Source organism: Podarcis gaigeae (genome assembly GCF_964106915.1).
Source record: "Podarcis gaigeae genome assembly, chromosome: 15".
Lineage (NCBI taxonomy): Eukaryota > Metazoa > Chordata > Lepidosauria > Squamata > Lacertidae > Podarcis > Podarcis gaigeae.
This window is the reverse complement of record NC_139692.1, coordinates 24,564,552-24,591,382: the sequence shown is the minus strand read 5'-3', so window position 1 is coordinate 24,591,382 and position 26,831 is coordinate 24,564,552. Positions and strand designations below refer to the sequence as shown.

Here is a 26,831-nt window from a genome sequence, read left to right as displayed (position 1 = left end):
TCCAACATTTCTTTGCTCCTTGGGCAGAATATAAGACTGTCTTGGCATTTAAGTGATAAGTGACAGTTTCTTACTTACTTACACACACACACACACAGAGAGAGAGAGAGAGAGAGAGAGAGAGAGAGAGAGAGCGCTTTTACTCACTTTGATCCCATACTTCAGCAGTGCTGGTTCCAGTTTATGGGTTTCCTTGGGAAATAATACTAAGCAGAATGGACAATGGTTGGAATCAGTATGTGGCAGCTTCCCATGTTCCCTAAGTGTGTGTGTGATTTTGCTTTGCATTGTGAGCAACTAACAGCCAGTTAAGGAGACCAGATGCAAATAAGCCATCTGGGGCCATATTTAACGAATGTTCACAAAACTGATCCACAGAGGCAACAACTCTCTGCAGGAAAGCTAACAGTCCAATCAAAAACTTAAAGAAAGGTGCTCACTTCAACAGCGCATACCATATTTTTCGCCCGATAGGACGCACTGTTCCCCCTCAAAAAATGAAGGGGAAATGTGTGTGCGTCCTATGGGGTGGATGCAGGCTTTTGCTGAAGCCTGGAGAGCAAGAGGGGTCGGTGTGCACCGACCCCTCTCGCTCTTCAGGCTTCAGGAAGCTATCCGCAAGCCTTACGAGCCCAGTGGGAGTTCCCGTGGGCTCACAAGGCTTGCGGGCAGCAGCCTGCAGCCCGAAGCACGGGGCGCCCTCCGGAGGGTGCCCCGTGCTTCGCGCAGGTGTCCCCAAGCCTTGCGCGGCTGGCAGGAGTTGCCACCAGGCTCGCAAGGCTTGCGGGCAGCAGCCTGTTCTGGGGGCTGGGGGAGGATAATTTTTTTTATTCATTCCTCCCCCCCCAAAAAAAAACCCCGAGGTGCGTCCTATGGGCCGGTGCGCCCTATAGGGCGAAAAATACGGTATACTAAAAACTTAGAGAAAGCAAGCCCTGTTTAGGGAGATTGTCACTAGCTTTCATTTCTAGATCTGCATCTCTGTCCATAAGCTAACATAGGCAAGTGGTATGTAAACTGATGTTCTCTTTTTTGGAAATGAATTTGGGAGCTATGCATAAGTGGCCACCATAACTGTTGATACACAGAGGCTGCATTCAGACATGGGGACTATTGTGTTCATTTTCCCGATTATAATGCTGGCACTTCTGTCCTGCTGTCTGTTGTTACTTCCACATGGCAGTACCTGCTGCATTATGAAACACCGGCTTTTTGACTAATACATGGGTATGTCACACTAAATTTCATGCACCCCAATGGGCATGGCATGGTGCAGCAATGAATGCATTTGGATAATTTTGCTATTCCCCACCCTTTCTGTTCCTGCATGCTTTTCTGCCCCTGTGAAAATGGCAGGAAAGAATTTTATGCTGGTACTCTGCCCCATATTTTGCCACTTTAACCATTTTCCAGGTTAAGTGGCTGCAATTCTTTTTCCCCCGGAATCTAATAGCATGGGGATGAGTGCTAAGCATGTGCTATATTCCATTAGTTTTCCAGAAGTTGCTTTTACATCATGTGAAAGCTCATCTAGAATGTGGAAATGAACAGTTGAGGGAATGGAATTAACTGTCATGTGAATGTAGCCACAATGGTCCTATTTCTGGTTTCAGTAACAGGGAAGCAAAGAGATTCCATGAGAGCTTTGTAATAGAAATTCACAGCCATGGATAGGCAAACTAAGGCCTGGGGGCCAGATCTGGCTCAATCGCCTTCTAAATCCAGCCTGAGGGTGGTCTGGGAATCAGCATGTTTTTACATGAGTAGAATGTGTCCTTTTATTTAAAATTCATCTCTGGGTTATTTGTGGGGCATAGGAATTCGTTCATTATTTTTTTCAAAATATAGTCTGGCCCCCCACAAGGTCTGAGGGACAATGGACCAGCCCCCTGCTGAAAAAGTTTGCTGACCCCTGGTATACAAATTAGGTTGTAAAAAGCAATGTGTTGTTGTTGTTGTTGTTGTTGTTGTTGTTGTTGTTGTTACTATTAATTTTGCATGAGCTTTTCTTGTGGTTGCATTTATATCTTCATATAACCACAGAGGTCTTGAAGGGTTATTTGCACATAGCATATGAATGAGCCTTAAGAAGCATATCTACACTACAGGCATCAAATGCTTTTGTAATTATTCCCTCACCAAGGCACTCTGAGAATTGTAGCTGTTATAAGGAAGGCTAGGAATTTCTTCCAAAGCATTTTTCTCAGCACCCTTAAAATTTTGGGCAGAACATTGGCTGCTGAGTCATGAAACAATGACATATTTGCATTACTAACTGAGGGGAAAACAACAACAACAACCGGTAGCTCAGATGTTATGAGGAGCAGAGTTTTCTACCTAAAAATGTAAGGCTGGATCAAGAGGACAATAGCAAAATGGAGCGTTTATATTTGACTCATGTGCCCCCCCCCCAAATGCCGGCACTTAAGAAAACATAAATTCATTCATTGTTAGGGGAAATCAGGAGTGGGAAACCTCAGCCCTGGGAGCCAAATGTGGCTCTCCGGTCCTCTCTGTATGGATTTTGTATGACATTCCCATGGTCACCTCCCCTCCTCAGCAACTTCCTCCTCCCCACAAGCTGCCCCCCTCACCACCCATGATTTACACACCCCTTGAACATTTTTGTCTGGCCAAATGTATCCTTGATCTCTTGCTCACCTGAATGAAGGAGAGATGAGTGTGCAGAAAGTACAGACCCTCCAAGTGTCCCTATTTTCCAGGATTTACAGAAGCCGTCCCAGTTTCTGATTTGATCCAAGAATGTCCCACTTTTTCTTAGGATGTCCCTGTTTTCATCAGAGAAATGTTGGAGGGTATGAAGTTATGCAGAGATATGTAACTATACAACCTTTAGAAGACATCTGAAGGCAGCCCTGTATAGGGAAGTTTTTAAATGTTTATTGTTTTATTATGTTTTTAATTCTGTTGGGAGCCTCCCAGAGCGGTTAGGGCAAATAGGCAGCGTATGAATTATTATTATTATTATTATTATTATTATTATTATTATTATTATTATTATTATTATTATTATTATCATCATCCTCGGAGAAATGTTGAAAGGTATGAAAGTAGCCTTCTGTAAAAAGGCAACATTTATATTTGTTATATTTGTTATATTTGTTATATTTGCCACCCATTTTTCTTTCTGGCTCTGCCCACCATTGGCATATGGCTCCTAGATGTTTGTTCAGAAGGGTATGTGGCTATCGAGCTGAAGACGAGCTTCTGAATACCAGCTTCTTATAAGCTTAAATTCTCAGAGTCTGGGCTAGTTCTACCCACATAGACTGGCCATGTGTCCCTTCTGCATCGGAAGGGATTCTTGTTTGGGCTGCATGTTTTCATGAGCAACAGCATCCATCGTAGCTTTAGCATGTTCTGGCATACTCCATCATTGTGACTCACAGCTCTGTCCCTCAATTTTCTTCTTCCAGCTGCCCAAGGTTGAGTCTTGACACTGAGTTGTAGGCTTGGAGTATGCAGGTCAATACCGGGTGTCCAAAATTAGTTCCTGTGCCTGCAGTGACTTTCAGAAAACTCAATCCCGACTTTCTTCCAAACTTCTTATTTTGCAAGGTTTTTGGAAGGCGGTGACTGCTTTCACTGTGAGTGTTCTCCTTCAAGAGAGGCTTTCTTTTAGCATGTTTGTTTAGGCAGCAAAATGGTCTCTGGCTTGAAAATGAGAGCTCTGGGAAGAAAACAAAGCAGAGCCCCCCTGCATTGAAAATGGCCCTTTTCTACACCTGCCTGATGAGTGCAATTCACCATCTCCAGGTTCCAGCAGTGCAGAGGTCTCATGCACATGGTTGGCATGCTGATGTTGAGGTTTTCTGTTTGTTTATTTTCTCCTCCCTGGCGTTGTCTTAACACAGAGCTCTAGGAGCTATCAATTTAAGCCACTCCCGACATAAGGAGGGGGGGTTGCGGGCTCACACCCCCACCTACATTCTCGCGGGACTGGCTGCAGCCCCGCGGGACTAGGGGATTCCCAGGTCATTAGTATTCATTATTCATTGCGCCAGCCAATCGGCCGGCGGCGGAGGCAGGCTTACTAGGGGGCATTTAAGGTCGGGGCAGCCCGTGCTCGCCCCTTTTTCTTCCCTTTCAGCTGCTGCGGTTAGGCATTGGCAGGGGTATTATTATGCAAATGAGTTGGGGGGGAGGAACACCATCACCTCCCCCAAATGTTGAAGGGTAGTTCGTTAAAGGACTCTGGGGGGCGTCGCCTCATCCGAAACCTATGGAGGCTAGGGCCTAAAGCGCGCTCCTGAACGGTAACCCCTCGGGGAGCGCCTAGGGATGTGCATCTCGGGGGCTCCCCCTGTTGGTGCTTAACCCTTCCCGGTCTTATACTGGTTAGTCTGATAGGGCCAATGCCTAAAGCCAATACTGCTCTTACCTGTAATCAATAAAGTTGTGGCCATTTTTCACCCATTAACCTAAATTCTGGTGTCCGGTGTCTTTGTTTATTCCATCTGTGGGAGGGGGTGGGAATCGCTACGCAATTCAGTTTCTTGGAGGGGCCTTATATCCTGACTTCCAGATGATAACTACTATGGGGGGAAAACATGATGTAATATGAACACAGGCACTGGGGAGTGAGGATTGCTAGGGCAGCACAAATATCCCATGCCAAGGCTTTGATGTAAACTTGGAGCAGTAGTAAAATAAACGGGGATTCCATTTGTTTTATCAGTACTCACCTAACAATGCCTGTGGGTAAGGCATTACAGAACTGTAAGCGTAATGGAGATCACAATATATTGAGTCAACTAGAAAGCAGCAAACACTTGGGTGACTTATTGTCACAGTAGATAACTGGTTCTCACTTTCATCCTTCTCTACCTCCCAACTAAAGCCCTAATATATTTGGCACTCAGTTATTTGAAGGACCTCTTATGGCCTTATGAACCGGCCGCTGCCTTAAGATCTGCCTACAAGGCTTCACTTTCTGACCTGCTATTAGAAACGATCAAGTTGATGGTCACCAGGAACAGGGCCTCCAGTATCTTTTCAACTCCCTTCATCAAGCGTGTAGCTCAGAGTTGTCCCATGTCCAATCTCCTGCCCATTCTGAGTCTGCTGACATTGTCCCCACTCCAAACCCCAGAGAGCTACTTGTAGTCAACGTAGAGACAATACCAAGCTGAATGGACCAAAGATCTGATTCAGCATATGATGATATTTGCCTTCCTTTCATTAGTTTATATTATCATATTTTTCAGGAATGATGCCCAGAGAAGATCTACCCCTGGAAATGCCAGGCCATAGCACATTTTGTGGATTTAACAAATATACACATCCATACTGCTCTTGGGATACTTGTTTTCTACCCACCTACCTCACTCGGAACATAGACACACTGGCTGGGTTTATATGTCATGGTTAGACTGTGGTGAGTCAATCTATGGTTTACCAGGATCACATGAATGGGCTGGCTCATGGAGAAGAGCTCACATCTGCTTTGACCCACCTCAATCCTTTTATTTCAGCGTGGGACAACAGCTAAACCAAGGGTTGTCTTAGTGCAGCCCTCACAGATCTGGTGTTCTCCAAAAGTTTTGGACTCCAACTCCTATCAGTTGACATCTGAAGCATACCAGTATAGCAAAGGCTGGCTTAGCATGCCATCTGAACCTGGACTCACAGGTAAGCCCTCTTCTTCCTAAGCACAAACTATAGCCAAGAACATGCTAGTGATCTTCTCTCTGGGACGCTACACTTTAGAGCATTCCCACTGAACCTTAGCATTACATGTGAGTGCAGTACCACAGTTACCATCAGCTCTGTTTTTCAAAGTCATGCAGGAACTGTGCTCTCAACAATTGCGCTCATGAAAGGTCTGTGCTGAGATCAGGATAAAATTAAAGCATTATAAGGAACTAGTTGCACAAGACCTGTCACATTGCCCAAACAGGCCACATTCATAGCAGACTGAATTCAGTGCAGGGTTTTTTGGCCCCACAAGCATTCTAGTGAGAGCCAAACAGATTCCAAATACAAAGACTATGGTAGAATTTCTATAGCAACTGCTTCATGAGCTGTGAAGTGGAATGAGGCAGTGTAGCAGAGGAAAGAAAGTATGTCCCTGACTCAGCAGAGCAACAACAGCCAAACTTCTTCTTTCTTGCTTGGCAAAATGGATGTCTAGTGACAGACTTTAATCTGCCTTCTCACCCAGAATGTTATGCAGAGCTAAATGGCTGTTGCTTAGAAACCCATGACATCACTAGCACTCTTGACAACGGCGCTCTCCTTCTCCCTTACAAAGCTGGTTGCTGTTCCGATCAAACAAGTCATTTGTCCTGTTGGGATATAAGGTGAAGAGGTGGCATGGGAAGTTGGCAGCCTTGATTTGAGTCAGCAGAGCAAAATGATGGCATGAAGGAACAAAAGAAACAGAGAGACACACACAGAGAGAGATGTTTCTCCACAATCCATTTTGTGCCTTTTGATAGCTAGGCCAGGGATGGGGAATCTGTGACCCTCCAGATGCTGAACTACAACTCCCATAATACTTGAACATTGACCATGCTGGCTGGTCATGGAGTTCATTAACATCTGGAGGACAGGAACAAGGCCTCCATCCCTAGCTTAGACCTATAAGCAGCTGAGGTTCAAGGTTTCACAGAACATACACCAGGACTGGGGAAACCTTGGTCCTCCAGATTTTATTTATTTTATTTTATTTTACTGCTGGACTACAAATCTCATAAGCCCTGACCATTGGCCATGCTGTCTGGGGCTGATGAAATAGGGAGTCCAACAAAGTCTGGAGGACATCAGGTTTCCATGCCCTAATATAAACTGTGACCCTGTTAGGTCTATTGGAAGGCAAGAATAGGGGTCAGAACAAGGAAAGTTGTTTTATTCTCTGCCCTGTATTCATCACATGCAGCACTGTTTCTGCTCCACTGCAGTTCATCTTCTGCCAAAAACCCTCTGCCATTCATCTCACTGTCCCCCATGAAATCACATAACTTGCACAATTTATGCAATGAATTACATAAATTAATTATGTAATTAATTATGTATATCATATTGCCATCACATTATTCCACCACATTAATTTCAATGCAAAGGAAATGCAATGCAAATGGAGAAAAACATAATTATTATGTGTTGTTTGTGGACTGAAAGCAACAGCAACAGCAAATACTAATCATATTTACTGGATTGATTTCTGTTCTTGTCATGGGATGAATAAACAAACATTGTTTCCATCAGAATTCTCTTGCATCCCTAGTCACAACTGCAACTGCTAGGCCACTCTGGTGGATGCTGATGACTATTTCACTACACATTTACTGCCCCCAAAGTGTGGGAAAATGTTTCCTCTTGCTTGGAAGGGTGATAGAGAACCCATACAGGTAATCATTTTTGCACACATTAGCCCCGGATGGATGGTAAAGCTCTTTAGGCAGATGTCTTATTAAAAAAAATCAACACTTGGCAGAATAGTACATGGAGCCTGCACAGATTATTGTTTTGACACATAGTTTGCCATGCAGCTGCACCTGCCATGTGTTTTTTTAAAAAGTAAAAAGTAAAAAGTAAAAGCCACTTGGCAGTGTGATACAGGCAACTGAGCTCACCTGCAGGGCCCAGGATTGTCTGAGCTCATAGGATTTCTGTGAGCTCTGACAACCCACTTTCCAAGCCGTTACATGTACAACCAGTGGTGTACATGCTGGAAAGGCGGAAGGCAAGGAGGCCAACAGCAGGTAGCACCAGAGTCCATGACAGGTTGGAGAAAGGGCAACGTTGAGTGGAGCCAACAAACCCTGGTTTTGTCCCCATCCTTCTCCCTGCTGATTTCTGTGGGAGCAACAGTAAGATTAAGGAGGAAGAAGCTGACAGCCAGGGCCAACCCCTAATCGAGTAGTACAGAAGAAGGCAGGTGGGAGCTGGCTGAAGGCGGTCTTAGATTGTTGGGCCAGCTCCCCATTTGCCCTAATGAACCGCATGATAAATTGCTATTTGGCAAGTCACCATCTGCATCCACCTACCAGTTTGCCCATCGATGAAACAGGGTGTTTTCTTCTCCCTCTCACTAAGAGGAAGAGCTGTGATGCTTAACTAAAGGGCTCAGAGACCTTCAGATGAAAGGGATTTTGATCAAAGCCAGAAAATGGCTGAGCAGCACTCTGCAGACCTTGCAGCTCAGAGCTTTCAGGTACCTACCACCTTCAAATCTAAATTGTTGTTTGTAGCAAGACTATCATCTTGCTATCAGTTTACCAGATAATATTAGAACAAAAGCTCTTTTATAGAGCCTTCATTTCCCTTTTGCATGATCTGGACAGATTTAGATCCAGTTATTAAGATGGCTTTCACTCTCTTTTCTTAAAAATATGTGTGCATGCCCATTTTTTTCTCATTATATGGGAGAAAAATGCAAATGTAATTATGGCCACAGAATATTATGGGAATATGTATTTTTGGCTCCAGGTCCCTGCAGTAAATTTTCAGGCACATGAGCTTGGAGTTTGAGCCTGGAATTCAAACAGGAGCTCCTGTTCTGTTTATGACCAGGAGAGGATCCTAGGTCATATACTTGGCCAAGCCAGTCCAGAAGCATCACATGCCCACCAATCATATGGCATGGGAAAGAATAAGACTCTCCACCAATTTGTGTTTAATTTGGGGCTGTAAAAGTTGGATTGTAAAATTGCTGTGTTTTTTTTTAATGGCTGTCTTACACAGGAGGGTCAAAAGGAAGGTTAAAAGTGTTAAGGGGACATTTTGCACAGGAAGGTGTGCTGGTCCCGGGGGGGGGGGTTACCTTGAGGTGTGGTCAAAGTCCGGTCCTGGGCTGAGGGTCTGGAGACTGTCCTCCAAGGGGGAAGTGGGGTCCAAAGCAAGAAGCCGGGCGTGGCCGGGAACTCCGGAAAAACAGGTCTGGGTGCTGGCAGAAACAGGTTTCCAACGTCGCTGCTCCCGCAACCTGGGACTGGGCTGACTGGCCTTTATCTCCTCTGAGGCCAGGGGCGGTCCCGGCCCACAGGTGACCCGCCTCTCCTGGCCTTAAGGCGAGCTCTCCTCCCGAGAGCACTTAGTTCCCTCCGCCTCTCTGCCCTGAGCCTCTGCAGCTCAGGAGAGGCTGGAGGGTTACTGGACCCAGGAGCAGCTTTACCTTCCCCTGACAGGGCTGGGAGAGGTGCACCTGCAGGCAATGGGTCCTCAATCCCCTCCGGAGCCAGAGTGGATACATCTGGTGTCTGCTCCTGAGGACCCGGCACAGGTGCAGGCCCTTCAGATTCAAGCCCCAGCCCCGGCTCAGCCGGCCCTGGAGGCGGGGACTCCTGTGCAGGCTGGGACTCCTCAGATTCAGCTTCTGAATCAGATTCCCAGGCCATCACAGAAGGTCTGTACAGGAGGGTCAATAGTCCAGCTAGGGAAAATAGCAATCTGTTTTATTTCTGTCTGAAAAGGGGAATAAAAATACTGTATATAAGCTGAGTTGGAAAATAGGGTAGTTAGCTGCAGAATTAAACACATCAGCAGCTTGTGAAGTCAGAAATTTGAAGAGTTAGTGTGGGATAGAGGAGTTGGTTTTGTTGGTTTGCTGGTTTCCTTCCCTCACACAGTACAGGCTACAGTCTATGCCATGACAGAGGCCAATGCAGACACCCTTCTGTTCTGTGTTTGAAGAGGATTTTGACGGGTTTAGATCTAAATGCTGCCATCTGATTGTTGTCCTAGGTCCAGCAATTGGAAGATATCACTCTAATCTTTCCTAGCTACACAAGTTATCTCTTTCTCAGCTCATTTCAAAAAGTGCTAGCATTAACCTTGAAAGCTTGTAATAGTCTAAGATCGAAGTACTTCAAGAACTGCATTCTCCCACATGACTCTGTTCATATTGTAATACTGGTTTCAAAGGCCTTGCTCTGTCCCATTATCTTGTGAGGAAAGACAAGTAGCAGAAATCTGGCCTTTTCACTGGTGACACCAAAACTCTCAAATGCTTTCTCTATAAAGATCTACCAGGCTTCTTCTCTGTTCATTTGTTAATGTGCACTATTAATGACTAGTGACCTGCTGCTTTAAAAGTTTGCTTTGATGTTAACTTTGTCATCTTATTGCTGCTATTTCATGATATTAAATGTTGTTTTGCCATTTTATTGTGTTTTTATAACTGTATTGGTTCTTTAAGAATTTTAGGATGTCTTTGTAGCAGAAAAGATGGAACAACAACAACAAGATATATGGAAGAAGGCACACCTGAAATAAGGAAGCAGAAGATCAGTGTGCTGTAGCCATTCCTGGAATATGGAATTTCATCCAAGGAGGGGAAAATAAAATGTTTGACTTCTTTCCCATTAAATCTTTTTAAAAAATAGTAACAGAATTGCCCTGTCGGGGTGACAAGATCTAGCCTTGCCATGTGCAGTAGCTTTCTTTAAGGAAGATCATTCAAAACATTGATGCCCACCCTTGCCATCTCAGGTGATAAAGTCCAGCAACAGATGCATCACAGAAGCCTGCAGATTGCATAGCTTGGCTACGAGATCCAGTGATGAATGAGGTGTATGAATAGTTATGAACATCTGTGTGATAGATGCAGGGAGCTGATTAAACCATATTTAGTTTGTCATGTTAAATAATTGGCCAATTCCCTGAGCCTGGAGTATGAGCAGATTTGTGTGGTCCATAAATCAAGGGAAAGCAAATAAATAAAACTCACAAGAGAGATAGTAATAATAATAACAGACACAATTTACATTTCCCCCCATACAGTATCTCCTTACAAAGGGTTACCTGGCTGGCACAGCCACAGTTGGCTTGAAGTGACACAGACTGTATCCGATGAGCCCTTTGTCTTTCATGCAAATTTTGTTTTTCATGCAAATTTTGAGTGCTCAGTCAAAATATCTAAATGTGCAATGCATGCAGCCACATGCTAGAGGGGAAAGGAAATATCCTCACATCTCTAGCTCATTTGATGTGTTGAGAGAGTGAAGAAGGGAAAAAACCCTCTTCAAGTCAACCTCAGTTCCTCATTCCAGACAATTCCAATACATCCATGCTGTGTAGCAGGGAGTATCTCTATATGGTATAAGTAGGGAAGATGAGGATGATTTATATACCACTTTTCAGCCCAGAGGCCCCCCAGATGGTGAACCACATGCTAAAGCAGAATACAATAAAATGCCATAAATCAATACAAACAAAACAGCAAAACCACAGCATTGGAGGATTAGAGGAAAACTGCTCCAAGCTGTATGGAGAAAGAGTGCTTTGGGCAACCCAACACCCCTGAATTCATTCATCTTAAATTTCAACATGGCCTGCCCCGGGACTGAACCATTCCTTGCCTCTTGATGTGCAGATCAAAATTCAGTTCTTCGGTGTTTGCACTTCTCCAGATTTTGCAATGAAGTTCTCAGCTCGATCCTTGTCTTCAGGGCCATTTTGTTGTTTAGTCATTTAGTCGTGTCTGACTCTTCGTGACCTCGTGGACCAGAGCACGCCAGGCACTCCTGTCTTCCACTGCCTCACACAGTTTGGTCAAACTCATGCTGGTAGCTTTGAAAACACTGTCCAACCATCTCGTCCTCTGTCGTCCCCTTCTCCTAGTGCCCTCAATGTTTCCCAACATCAGGGTCTTTTCCAGGGAGTCTTCTCTTCTCATGAGGTGGCCAAAGTATTGGAGCCTCAGCTTCAGGATCTGTCCTTCCAGTGAGCACCCAGGGCTGATTTCCTTAAGAAATGGATAGGTGTGATATTCTTGCAGTCCATGGGACTCTCAAGTGTCTCCTCCAGCACCATAATTCAAAAGCATCAATTCTTCGGCGATCAGCCTTCTTTGTGGTCCAGCTCTCACTTCCATACATCACTACTGGGAAATCCATAGCTTTAACTATACGGACCTTTGTCAGCAAGGTGATGTCTCTGCTTTGGCAATGCCTTTAAACATGCCCTAATACAGAATGCCTTCTGTATCAAGTACCTTCCCAGCCCAGTCTACGTTTTAATTTTGTTACTTTGCATTACTTATTTTGCAGTTCTTCGCTGTTGTTATATTTTCATAAATAGAAGCTTTCTTCCATAGCTCTGTGTCTGAGTCTTTCTGGGGGTTATTGGCAACTTTGTATATAATTAGTGAAAAATTTTTTTAAATGAAAATGCCCACGTGACTGGGACATGCCCCAATGCTGATGCTTTCATTTTTTACCTGCTTTTAGCTGTGACAACAAGAGAAAGGCTTTTGACTGAGGGTATCTCCCCACCCAGGGCCAGTCAGCCTATTAGATAGACTGAAGCAGCCACCTTGGATGCTGGAATCCCATGGGGTGGCACCTCCATGGGCACCCCAATGACCCCGCCACTTCCGCTGGGGTTGCATGGAGATGCCCTCCAGTGAGAACTTACTAGAAGCTGCTGCCACACAACCTCAATAAGTGAGGCTTCTGTGAGGGGAGCGACAACTTCCTGGCTTGCCTCAGGTACTAAAATGGGACAGGCTGCCCCTGTCCACACGCTGCATGACAACAGGCTAATGAAATGCTGCCCAGAGCAAGATGGAGTGAAGAGGAGATTACGACTGATAAGACATCGATGCTAAAGCAAGTGACGAATACAAATTGTCTTTTAGGGGAGGGCCAGTGGCAGCAATGGGCAGGTTGTTTGGAATTGGGAGTGACTGGTATGTGCTGAATCCTTGCCTGAGTCACACAGAAGGTTACAGAGGTGTGTCTTTCCCATTCAATCTGCTAATTACTCATTAAGCACTACAGAAGTAACCCTCATGACACCTTCATCTGCATACAAATTAAATTGTCCAGATTCATTATCCTTGCTCTGCCTCAGTCCTTTGTGGAGAGCTATTCCAATACGGATTATATAAAATGCCATGAGGTTCAGAGGGCAAACCCATTGTTAGCTCAGCTCTGTAGGAACCTTCCCTGCCCACTTGCATTGTGTCAGAGCTTTGTACAGAATGGAAGGGGGGATTCTAGGGCATTTGGGTGAATGGGAGGGACAGGAAAATTATGTAAGATTGGATGAGGATGCCCATCTCAGTTACTGACCCTTGTGTGAACTGGTTTGAGGGACTGTTTTTCCCCCCTCTCTCTCTTCTATAAATTTTGGAAAGATGTCTGTTTGGTCCATATGCATTCAAACACGTCTTAAGGGGGTTGGACTCGATGGCCCTTGTGGTCTCTTCCAACTCTATGATTCTATGATCACCAAATTTAGCATAGCAATTCCCAAAATCAGGCAAGTTTTGGTCTATGTTTGGATACCATTGGATTCCATGTTGAATTAAGATGGCAGGCTGAACCTTTCCAAACTGCATTGGTAGGATTGTACATTGCACTTTACTTAATAGCATTAGAAGGGAAATTAAGAAATAAAAAACTTGGGTTTTTTCCATTTATAAATCTCAATATGTTTTGGTTTCTTAGCACCCCCAAGCAGCACTGACTACTGTCTGCTAGAGCTTTTATAATGAAAGTAAGGCTCAGTCACAGGGTGCTCAGCAGGACAACTTCTGAGGTGCTTGAGAAACAGAGCCACTAAAACTCTTGAGAGCATCACTGTGTGATCTTATTACTGAAGCACTATGGGCAGCCCATGGAAGACACCCCCCCCCCCTGCACAGTGTCCTGGTAATGATTCTGCATCAGGGGCAGATAAGGTGGTACCCTACAGGTGTTGTTGGGCTCCAACTTCCATCATCACTGATTAAGCAAATACTCAAAGCAGGAAGGGGGGGAGATAGTATGGATATTAGCAGCGGTGGAGCAAGCCGATCGGGCATCTGGGGCGGCGTGCATGCCCTGTGCCCAGAGGCGGGGCCAGCCAACTGTGGGGTGGGGTGAGCCGGAGCAGGACACTCCATGGGGCCTCCAAGGAATCTGCCTGCCTCCTCCCACTCAGCTGAGGTGGAGGTGGCGGGCAGACCATTTGGGGCAGGGCAGAGCCTGTGGGCGCCTAAGCCACCACGTCACTCCCAGGAGAGACGCGTGGCTCGGGCGTACTGCAGGCCCCGCTGTCAGTGCCGCCCAGCATTTTGTCACCCCCTTCAGTGGTGACACCTGGGGCAGCCCACCCCCGCAGCTCCCCCCTTCCTCCACCCCTAGCTATTAGGCCCCCTTTCTTAATGGCAGTCAGGACACTGTCCTCTTTAACAAGTCCACTCCAACTTTTTTCCTCCATCCTCTCTTCCCTTCCACACACACACACACACACACACACACACACACCAAAAATCCCTGGGTCAAAATGTCTGATTTCTGTAATGGGAGTAAATATGGGGAACTCAAGTACAGTGGTACCTCGGGTTACATACGCTTCAGGTTACAGACTCCGCTAACCCAGAAATAGTACCTCCGGTTAAGAACTTTGCTTCAGGATGAGAACAGAAATCACGCGGCAGCGGCGCAGCAGCAGTGGGACGCCCCATAAGCTAAAGTGGTGCTTCAGGTTAAGAACAGTTTCAGGTTAAGAATGGACCGCTGGAACAAATTAAGTTCTTAACCTGAGGTACCACTGTACTCTATACCTTGGTTTAAAAAAACACACACCAAAATAACCCCACTCTGTACATCTCTCTATCCCTTTCTCTGTCTCTCTATCTAGTAAAAAATAAAGGCAGTCCAAAAACAACATTGAAATGAATCTGGACAATTTAATTATCATGCAGATGAACATGTCTTGAGAATTATGTTTGCAATTCTTAATGCATAATTAGCCATTTTAACAACAGAGGCTCCATCCACAACCCCCTGAACAGCTGAGGTGAGCTCATGGCAGCTCCAGCCACTCTCAATTCTCATGTACACAGGCATATTTGCTTAATTTTCACAATATGTTCTGATTGTAGTAGCAGAAGGCTGTGGTGTGGTTGTGCATGCACACAGAATTTAAGCTTTGTTGTATCTGTGATTGAGAAAGTGAAGAATGTTTCAGCAGGAGAAAACTGGAAACTTTTTGATTCTGGATAAATCGCTTTGCACCTGTTCCTCCCAAAGGCTTATCTTCTTAATAATATCTGGCCACATCTGTGCTATATATTAAAATACCACTTTAAACAGTCATGACTTCAACCAAAGAATCCTGTGAAATTTAGTTTGTTAAGGGAGCTGGGATTGTTAAAGCACTGGTATTTATAGATGAGTGGAATGGGGGGGGGGGTGTCTAACACCTGCCAGCCCCCTTAACAAAATACATACGGTTCCCAGGATTACTTGGGAGAGGTTATGGCTGTTTAAAGTGGTATTATAATGCCTTAAATGTATAGTGCAGATTGGGCCTGTGTGTATGTGTATGTGTACATGCTTCTCTGGTGTACATTTAGGTAAATGTATATATATATATGAACACTCAGGTACTATGCTGTGCCTAGCTTGCTATTTCATGAATACACATACATACACACATACACAGAGAGAGAGAGAGAGAGAGAGAGAGAGAGAGAGAGAGAGAGAGAGAGAGAGAGAGAGTAGATAGGTAGATAGATAGATGATAGATAGATAGAAAGATAGAGTGCTTTTTTCTAAAAAAATGTTTAGGGGTATTCTCATTTTGACCCAAGAAAATCACCATTTTATAGTTCAAATTGGGGAAAATAAATATAGTAAATGGACAAAAGTACAAAGATTCACAAAATGTTTAGGGGTATATGTACCCCTGCATCCTCCCAGAAAAAAGCACTGGATAGATTAGATAGATAGATGATAGATAGAACACACACACACACACACACACACACACACACACACTCTTTATTGAAGGTAAAATAAGACATGGAGAGAAAAAAATTGTTATACACTCGTGTAAGAAAGAAGAAAGGGGGACTTACAAAATTGTTATTGTCAGTGTGTCTTTTTTCTGGGGGGATGCGAGGGGATGCATACCCCTAAACATTTTGTGAATCTAAGTTTGGCCTCATTGAGAGGCAGTATTTCAATATGAGTAGGAAAATAAGGGTACCCCTAAACATTATTTTTTTTAGAAAAAAGCGCTGGTTATTGTACTTATCCTAAACATTCCTGAATCTGTCTAATTGTCTTTTAAAGCTTTAGAGGATTTGGTTGCAATGTTTGAGGCTTTCTAGGATAGTAAAAAAAATTGTAAGGTGGAAAACATGATAGAAGTACATTAAATTATGCATGCTGTGAAGAAAGGGAATAGAGAGCCCCCACCCTTCTTAATATTAGAACTTGGAGTCTTCCAGTGAAACTGAATGATAAAAGATTTAGGATGGAGAAAAGAATTCACATAGTAGTGGTTAAACTGTGGCATTTGTCCCCATAAAGTACAGTAATGGCCACCAACTCAAATGGCTTTCAAGGGAGATTAGTCAAATTTGTGGAGAATAAGGGTAGCTGTGCTATATCATTTTTGAATTATGGTGCTGGATGAGACTCTTGAGAATCCCATGGACTGCAAGAAGATCAAACCATTCTTAAGGAAATCAGCCCTGAGTGCTCACTGGAAGGACAGATCCTGAAGCTGAGGCTCCAATACTTTGGCCACCTCATGAGAAGAGAAGACTCCCTGGAAAAGACCCTGATGTTGGGAAACAGGGAGGGCACAAGGAGAAGGGGACAACAGAGGATGAGATGGTTGGATAGTGTTCTCGAAGCTACCAGCATGAGTTTGACCAAACTGTGTGAGGCAGTGGAAGACAGGAGTGCCTGGTGTGCTCTGGTCCATGGGGTCACAAAGAGTAGGACACGACTAAATGACTAAACAACAACAACGTGCTATATCATGAGAAAGGCTCATCTAGTCTAGCATCCTGTTCTCACAGTGGCCAACTGGATGCCTATGAGAAATCCATAAGCAGGAAAACAAGCAGTTACCAGCAATTGGAAAAGGCTGGAGATACTATCTCTTGTCATGGCCTTTGTCTCATTGACCTGATTCAGAGGGCTGTTCTTATATTCTTAGGCAGATAGCCTATTTGTAAACAATATCAGGCAAATACCCCTAGAATATCTGGAAAGTATTTGGCATCACATTTTGCAGAAGGAAATTGGAGGCGAGCATTTTTTTCAGCAATCTATAACATTTCGACGAGGAAGAGAGGAAGAGGGTTTCCAGCCCCTCTTTCTGATTTTCCCACAGGAGCCAACCACTTGAACTATGTTTATTACCAAAGGCCTCTTCTCATTTTAGCTGGCTCTTTCAATATCAGCTTGTTTAGAAGGTGATTGGAAGAAAACAGGAAGCTGCCTTCTTTAAAAGTATTTGGCAAGATTTCCATTCGCCTGGCCCATTTGATCTTAAGTCCCCTGAGAATTTGGTGAACGTCCCTTTATGTTCCTTTGGTTGCATGTTAAGAGGCAAGGAGAAAAGGGAAGCAGATGAGCTTGCAAAATAAGCCCTCCTCCCATTAATAGTCATCAGAATCTTCCTCAGGAAAAGGAAAGAAAAACATTGATCTTATGTCTGCTGACTTTAATGAGACTGCCCTGCACAGGATGGCAGCTGTTCTATCAATTAATGGGACTGTAAACAAATGCATCATTTGTTTATTTATTTATTCTGTTTACATCAATTTTCTTTGTTTTAGGTGAGGTAACTGTTCTCGGATCTCAAGCCGGCTTCTCTCTTCTCACTTTCTGGGGTGGTTCTGACTGGCTGCAAAACACTTTTGTTTCCCCCTCCTGAGATTCTGGGATAGTTTTCCATGAAGAGTATTGTGGCAGAATGTCAGGGCCAGCTCTGTCATGAGCCAAGCTGGCCCACTTGCCTCAGGCTGCAAGATCAGTAAGGTCCCCTGACCATTAGGTTCAGTCGTGGCCGACTCTGGGGTTGCGGCACTCATCTTGCTTTATTGGCCGGGGGAGCCGGTGTACAGCTTCCGGGTCATGTGGCCAGCATGACTAAGCCACTTCTGGCAAACCAGAGCAGCGCACGGAATGCTGTTTACCTTCCCACCAGAGCGGTACCTATTTATCTACTTGCACTTTGACATGCTTTCGAACTGCTAGGTTGGCAGGAGCAGAGACGGAGCAATGGGAGCTCACCCCGTCATGTGGTTTAACCCAAGCACGCCTCTCTCTCTCTCTCTCTCTCTCTCTCTCTCTCTCTCTCTCTGCCCGAGCCCTCTCCAGGATTTCAAAACAAATGTGCTCCTTTGAAAGCCGCTAGGGGGTAGGTAAAATGGTCCATTTAGGGATTTGTTTTTTTAAGTTGCTCAGTTTTTCCCCCAATATCAAATTCAGATTTCCACATCAGCTTGCAATTTGTTCATTTATTTGTTTATTTTGAAAAAGCACCCAAGGGACATTTTTTCCATCTCTTGTGGGAATGCCCTCAGGTCTCATTATTCTGGTCCTAAGTTTATCAAAAAATATAATGTGTTCAAGCTTCTCCACAACTGTTATTATTGAATATGTGGACAGATCATATGAAAGCTTTTCCAGCTTTGCAAAATGTACATGGACAGTTCCCCAGGACAGTTCAGTCGACTAGTGCTTAATAAATGGTCCTGGCCCTGTCTTGCACACAGAAACCAAAAAATGCCGGCTCCCTCTAAGCAGTCAGTGAGCACACTTTCTCCTCCTTTCATATTTCAACATTCAATTCCAACACATCCATGCAGATCAAATTTAAGAGGCTGAGATTTTGTTGTTGTTGTTCCACCGTGGTTAGTTTAGGTAGGAGAAAATTATGGGATAGAGACGACAGTTTTGATCAAATTACAATGGTTTTTCAATATATGGAGTGTGGTATTACATCTCAGAAGGGCCCCAGGAGAGAGGGTGGGGAAGAGTAATCTCTTTTCCCCATGACTAGGTAATTTCATACCCATCAGCTCAATAAAAATCAACCGAGAGGACCTGGAACATCTATTCATCTATTAGGCATTATGGGGCTGCAGATACACTCCCCTGTGAACAAGGAACGAGGCAATTGGAGCATTTGCATCTGCAAGGAGCTCTTAATCCTTGCAGTGTTTCATAAACGTAATATTGATTTTGTTATTTATACCCCACCCATCTGGCTGGGTTGCCCTAGCCGCTCTTTGATTTTGCCCCAGTAGAAAAGGGATAGGATCATGTCCAAAAGGTGGGTTAAGAGAAATAGATAGAGAAATGTTTTTCTGCATCTCTCATAAGTCTAGAACTGAAGCTGAATGTTGAAAGATTCAGGCCAGACAAAATAAGGCATTTATTCGCACAATGCAGAGTTAAGCTATAGAACTCCAACAGGAGGCAGTAACAGCCTTCTTCCAGCAACTCCTGCAGCCAAGCTGGTGCCAAATGTATTGCTGTGCTTTCCCTTGGACCACTTTAGCGAGGCTGAGAGCGGGGTTTTTATTGTCTGGGAAGCTGATGACCTACAAACACACCGCCCAGGCTTGCACCCTGAGGAGGTCAAGCTGTTGCTACTAATGCAACAGTTTGACTTCACCCCCAGAGGTTCAGCCCCTTGCCTCTCAAGACAGACAGATGTCAACATATGCCAGGCATCTTTTGGGTCCTTCATCCCCCTGTCTTTGAAGAGCCTGGAACCTGGAACATGTTAGCTGGTAGGGCCCAGAAAACCCGCCCGCTATAATTTCACTTTGTTAATTGTATTCTGTGTTGAGAGCCTAAAGGTAAAGGACCCCTGACAATGAAGTCCAGTCGCAAACGACTCTGGGGTTGCAGTGCTCATCTCACTTTACTGGCTGAGGGAGCCGGCATTTTGTCCACACACAGTTTTTCCGGGTCATGTGGCCAGCATGACTAAGCCACTTCTGGCGAAACCAGAGCAGCGCACGGAAACACTGTTTACCTTCCCACCGGAGTGGTACCTATTTATCTACTTGCACTTGATGTGCTTTCGAACTGCTAGGTTGGCAGGAGCAGATTTACAAAGACTGATAGACAGTACCACACACAGTCAATAAATAAATCTCTAAGAAGTATGTGTTTCTAAACAAAAAACAAAAAAAGTCAAAGGGGTTTTTCTGTTTTTGTGCTATTATATTGTTGCTTTTATGCTGTATTTTTGCATGCTTCTTAGAGGTTTTAAATATGAAGCAGTTTAGACATGCTTTGAAGTAAATAAATAGGCAACATGAATACACCTGCAAGTGCAAACAATAGCCGGCTTCTGGGCACGTGCCATCTCTGATGGCTGCGAGACACATATGAAAAAGATGGTTGACACAGAGTCCCTTTGGTACCCAAATTGATTTGAAGCTCCTTTGGAGGAATTCATTTGTCTGTGCTGCAGGAAATATGCTGTGAGTTGATATACCTTTCTGCTGAAGTGCCAGGAGGCTTTGACTAGATAATAGGATATGCTTGTCCTTCCAGACGTCATTGGATTGTAGAGTATTCTGCCAGGGGAAGCAGTTGGGACAAACACATGCTATAAATGATTTTGAAGCAAAGGTGGGGATTTATTTAACTTTGGGCAGCGTCGGGCAGCACATTTGCCAGAAAAGAAGCAATATGAACACCACCCAAAGGTCACTGGTGAATTCACGGCACCCTGGGGTTATCGTCATTAAAATTATGGTGCATCCATATCTGAGATCTTCATCGGTTGCCTTGATTTCACAAGCTGAAAGTGCATTATCTGGGATAAATTGCAGAATCTGTTGATTATTTGGTTTGGAGGAAATGACAAAGTGGTGCAGGAGGCAAATGTAGAGAAGCATGTTGTAGGTTGGATATAGTGCTGTTTATTTTATAATAAGGTCTTAGGGGAGCTAAGCTGGTGCTGTTTATATACTCCAAGGATGTGGAAGGGGGGGAAAACTAGTTTAATGTAGATTTTTCTGGCTTCCACTGTGTTCATTCTTTGTAACTCCATTATTAGTAAATGTAAAGGAATCATTCTGAATAAATCTAAACAAAGAGGAATATTGCTGTACATATTCTAACACTGAAGGGATTAAGGGATTGATCCACATCCTGGCTAGGGAAGAAAAAAAACCGCTCCTTCAATTTTATAAATACTGATTGCTGACAATTCTTTCTTCTTGCATATACTGGCAATACATGTTTGGGACAAAGTGGATATAAATAATTATCATGGGGGTACTTTTATTGACAGCTGATACCTTTTTCCTATTATACAAAAGCACAGACAGCGGGATAAATTAATTTGGATCTGGATCCTTCTTGCAGTTCCAGCTTTGTTGTTCAATAACCTGCAGTATTAAGCGACTGCTGCCCATCCCACAATTCATTTATGATATTTACACACATACTCCATAACACAAATCTGCAGGTGGGCAGGAGTCTTTCCCCAACCCTACCTGGAGACATTGGGGATTGAACCTGGGACCTTTTGCATGCAAGGTAGACTGTCACTAATCTATGGCCCTTCCTCATAGGTAGGGGGAGTAAATGGATCAGCAACTGTAGAAAAATAAGGAAGACAGAGTCTAGGAATCGACAAATTTCAGTTTTGGTTTTTATCCATTTTCCCCTTTTCCAATCTTAAGTTCATTTCTGCATCAGTTTGCAATTAAAAAACAAGGTCTTCATGAAAATTCACCAGCATTTGAGTGCATCTACATATTTATATATGCACTTTTGCAAAGCAACATCCCCTCATTTATTGCATTTTTGTGCAGTTTTTTGTATGTTATTTTCACCAATATATGTATCTTTCTACATTTTTTGGCTGCAGAGCTTCCTCTCAAAATTTCGATATATGCAAATTTCAAAGGATGGCTGCATTTTGGTTTGGGTATCATTTAAGGACATGTTTTCATAGAATTGTAGAGTTGGGTGGGACCTTGATTTAGAGGTAATGATAGGGCTAGCAATAATAGCAATAATAATAATAATGACAAATGGTAGCCCATTAGCCAGATGTGCATAGAGAAAATTAATAGTTGCAAGTCTGACTCCTGGGTGGCTGAAGGGGATGCCTTTCTCAAGAGGGGTCTGGAGATATGCAACTGCTTCCAAAGGGGCAGTGGGGAGATTGGGTGAATTACAGCTTTTTGGGACAAGCAGCATCTTTTGGAGTCTGGGGAATGGCCATTTGCTTGATGAGTCACTGGGTTATTATTGGCTCTTGGAAGGAAGGTGTTAACGGTAGGATCCAGTCAACTCATTTGTGAGGCAGCCTGCTTCCTTCCAAACTCTGCTAATTAGACCTTTTGGGATTTGAGAATTGAGAGGCATCGGGGGGGGGGGGGTTGTTTGTGTTTGTATTTTATGAGCCGTCTGCAAACCAGCCCCCTCCCCTCCATCCATTCCACGGATTCAATTGGTTCTGTCAAATACTCTCTTTAAGCATGCTCTGTACACACAGGTAAATGTAAGGTATGAACTGGTAACACACAGGTAGGGCCAATGTGAGCCAGACCTTTAAAAAAAGGCTCAGAAATTTGCAAGCAACCTCAGTACAGCACACATGGGTTTTCCCCTTGTTTCTTGTGAGGTGGACTAAGGTTGAGATATGGTGACAGGCATTAGGTGGCCAGCCAGGAATTTTAATCTGAGTCTCCTCAGTTCAAACAAGAATATAATAAGAGCCCTGATGGATCAGTCCAATGGCCCATTCCATCCAGCATACTGTTCTCACAGTGGCCAACCAGATACCCATAGGAAGCCTGCAAGGCACAGGAGCACTTATCCCATTTATGATTTCTAGCAACTAGTCTTTCAACATGCAGGTTCACTGGAAGGCCCCATCAATGGATTTAAGTATCAGTTCCTAGCTGCTGCAAATTTAGCTCTCTGTCTAGCTCACCACACTGCCTGACCATTGACCCATCATCCAATAGTGTCGTGTGGGGAAAAAATATATGAAAACCAAGCAGAGGGGGGAATTGAATGCCCTGCTTGGAGAAATTGGCCCACTAAAACCCTGGGGAGGGGCTGTAGCTCAGTGCTAGAGCATCTGTCTTGAATGCAGAAGGTTCCAGGTTTACTTCCTGGCATCGCCAGGTAGGGCTGGAAGGGAATACTGCTTGGGAACATGGCAAGCCTCTGCCTCTCTATGTAAACAGTACGGCTCAAGATGGACCAGTGTTCTGATTCAGTCATAGGTGCCGAGTGTGTGGGGCTTTTGGGTGCTTCAGCCCCCACAACACATTCCCCATGAAGGGACAGGGCACGCACAATTTTTTGCAGCGGTGCCGTGCATGCTGCAGGGTGTGTGTGTGCCCGACGTCAGCATGCCCAGCAGGGGAACATATGCTCCTGCTGAGCAGACCCCCAAGGCAGCCCGCTGCTCCCAGCCCAGCCAGCCGCACTGCCCAGTTGAGGAGAGGTGCGGCCAACTCTAGGAGGCCCTGGAGTGGCTCTGTGCACTACCACCAACCACTGGCAGAGGAAGGTGGGTGCGGTTCGCCCCAGGTGCCCTCCCTGAGGGAGGTGACATTGTTGTGCTGCCGCGCACGTGCGGCACCCCCCAGGATGCTCACCCTGCCCCCATGGGCCATTAGCCCCACCCCCGGGTGCATGCCACTCTGGGTGCCAGAGCACCTAGCTCCACCTCTGCCACCACATGCCTCCTTATCTTCTGGAGGCGCAACGAAGTCCATCACAGCTGCAGGAAGGCCCAACAAGGCTGTGGGAAGGCCTAACGAGGTCTGCTGCAACCACGGGAAGGCCCAATGGGGCCCATCGGGCCTTCCTGCAGCCGCAATGGGCCTTGTCGTGCCTTCTCGCCCTAACGGGTCTCCTCCTGCCATGTGACATCACACTTGCACCAACTGTGTGATGTCACAGGCCTTCACCGGCACCCACAAAGTGGGGTAGGACCCGGCACCTATGGATTCAATAGAAGGCACCTTCTTCTGCTTCCCATAAGAAATACACTTCCTAAGAAAAAGGGTATGCTGCAACATTTTGTTGCAACTCCCCCTTGCCATGGCAACTATAGCCATGATACAGAAACAACTCCACCTTGAGCAAACTTGTAATAAATAGCGGGAGAACCCACAGCAGCTACTAGACTAAGGGCTCAACCACACATCTGTTTGCCCCATTTTCCCCTAGGGAAACCCACGTTTTTGAGCTGAATCGGAACAAATGGCAATTGGATCTTCCATGGATTGCTGTTTGTTCCAGTTTTGTTCTAAAGAGTGGGTTTTCTGGTTGAAAGTAGTGGGGCAATTGCTTGGACTTGTGCTTTCTAGACACCGTTCAAGCAGATGTGTGGATGAGTCCTAAGTAGTTGTGCATTTCTGAGCTGCAGCCCAGGAAGCCCTGGTTTGTTCCTTGTCCCTTCTACCATGTTTGTTGGGTCACCCTGCTGACATTGACTTGCTAAATCCCCCCCCCCCAGGATGATACAGCTGCACAAGTCACCTGCATGCTCTCCTATCTCCATTGAGTTTACAGTTTGTCTTCAAACTAATATATAGCTCAGAGGATTTCCTCTTCTTCTTTTTGATTCTCTCAAAGATGGAACATCAGTTCTGGTTGAATCCAAGCATGACCATTTTCAGCCTGAAATACAATTTCTCCAAGGAGAAGCAGATAAACAACATAAGTGGAAGTTTGGAAAGGAAGCTGCCACTCAGTGTTGCAACACACAACTGGAAAAGCAGGAAGTGGCCCAGAAAATGCAGGCACCTCTCCCCACCCTCCAATGCCAGATTTGACATAATATCATTGCCACACTTAATGCAGACAAAAACAACTTTGTATTGGAAAGGAATAGAGTTAACCGAAGCATAATGAACTGCCTTCTATAATAAGGACCGAAACTCCACACAAAAACATCTGTTTTGCATTCAGAAGGTCCCAGGTTCAATCCCCAGCATCTCCAGGTAGGGCTGGAAATGTTCCCCATCTGATATTCTGAAGAGCTGCTGCCTATGCTCCTAACTAAAGCCTAAGAAGAATAGCAAAGCATAAGGTTTCACAGACTGGAGCCCACTATATATGATTCATAAAGCATTGCCACTATGTAAATATGGAGATAGAGCAAGGGTGAAGGACATATGGACCTCCAGATGCTTTTGGACTCAAATTCCCATCACCCCTGATCATTGGACATGCTGGCTGGGGCTGATGGGAGTTGGAGTCCCACAACATCTGGATTGCTACATTTTCCCCATGCCTAGTGCAGAAAAAAGAATGTAAACAGGTTAGATGGAAAAGGCAAAAGCTTCAATGTTTACCGAAGAAACAAATGGTCCATTCCGAGCAGTAGGTACGAACTGTGAATTAACTGCCATGAATAGTTACAGTGCATATTTTGCATACATTTAAACTTGAATGTAATTGTCGGTGTTTTTTTGCATCCGATCTGCAAAAAACAGCAGCAGGACTAGATTGCCATCATACGGGGCATCACTAAGGAGGCCCCACAGCAAGCGCTGGAGATGCCCCTTGAGCTGCTGTGGGTGATGCCCATTTTCATTCCAGCGGGTCCTCGGAGTGGGAGGAGGGAAAAGAGAAGAGATTTTGAGGGCGTGTAATGTTTGGGACGTGGGTGGCACTGTGGTCTAGACCACTGAGTCTCTTGGGCTTGCCGATCAGAAGGTCGACTGTCAGGGACTCAAGAGCGGGAGCACAGGGAAGGGAGGAGATGGAGAGCGAGGGGGAGCAATCCGAGGGCAGCGTAGGAGAAGATGACAGTAGCCCGAGAGATTCCATGAGCCTCTCCAGCGAATGCCAGGGCAAGGGGGGGCCCAAGGGGGACAATCCAGAAACAAGGGGCCAGCGGGGACTCCCAGAGCAGCAGTTGGAGATCAGGACCAGCTTCCCCACCAGAGCGTAGTGGGGGGGGGAGGAGTCCCAGGTATCGGGGCCAGCGTATTCACCACCAGGGAGAGAAGATGAGTCAGGGTTGACCACGCCTACATCGGAGAGTCAGGCAACGGAGGGGAGGTCACGTACAGCCAGCTTCCAGAAGGAAGGAAGCAGTGATAGAAGCAGTGTAACGGTCAGGAGGAGGATCACGGGGTTGGCGCGAAAGCCAAGTTCAAATGTACAGGAGCGCGGGACAGCAGAGAACGAGGATTGGGAACCAGGTCCTAAAGCCTGCAGGAGGCAGGGGGAGGAGTCAGGCGACTCAGCGTCAGAAGAGTCCAGAATGGTGAATGCCCCAGCGGGCAGGAGGACCCAGAGGAGGAGAGAGGAGAGGAAGAGGTGGAGCAGGGCTAGGATCTTAAACTGGTGTCAGAGGGGAGGAGATTCAGACGGAGCTTCGCCGGTCTAGGGTTTAAGACGTAGAGCTGCGCGCTGCGGCTTTGAAATGGAAACTGAACTTCAATAAAGACTTTTGTACATAACGACAGCCTGGCGTTGGTCCTCTGTGAGCTGGGACCTAGGGGCAGCTCTGACATCGACGGTTTGAATACCCACAGTGGGGTGAGCTCCCATTGCTTGGTCCCAGCTCCTGCAAACCTAGCAGTTCGAAAGCATCCAAAAAAATGCAAGTAGATAAATAGGTACTGCTCTGGTGGGAAGGTAAACAGTGTTTCCGTGCGCTGCTCTGATTTCGGTGTTCCATTGCACCAGAAGAGGCTTAGTCATGCTGGCCGCATGACCTGGAAAAACTGTCTGTGGACAAACGCCGGCTCCCTCAGCCTGTAAAGCGAAATGAGCGCAGCAACCCAAGAGTCGTCTGCGACTTGACTTAACTGTCAGGGGTCCTTTACCTTTACCTTTTTAATATGTGAAGGAGAAAGGAAGAGCCACATAAAGGGAACTCAAGACTTACAACTTACCTCCTCGTCCTCTTCATTGTCTTCATCTGCAACTGCCTGAAAGGCAGAATGCAGGATGGTCCTGCGATCTTCATGAAGCGGGAGGGGTGGAGGGGAGAGTGCCTCCTCCGATGCTCCCTTGCTCCATTCTCCCTCCTCCCACCGCTATTCCCCACACTGAGCTTATACCAGAGCTCTCCCCTAACACCACAACCCCCATCCGTTAAAAGACACACAA

At 45.4% G+C, this 26,831-nt stretch overlaps 1 long non-coding RNA gene across 1 annotated transcript; it reads right to left on the bottom strand.

Annotated features, from left to right (window-relative positions):
- Nucleotides 1-5,466: 5,466 nt before the first annotated feature.
- On the bottom strand, nt 5,467-26,691 carry LOC310832407. Its single transcript, XR_014558266.1, has 2 exons — nt 26,615-26,691; nt 5,467-6,308 (listed from the first exon to the last, which is right to left on the bottom strand). It is a non-coding gene; the product is annotated as an uncharacterized lncRNA (long non-coding RNA).
- Between the last annotated feature and the right edge of the window lie 140 nt (nt 26,692-26,831).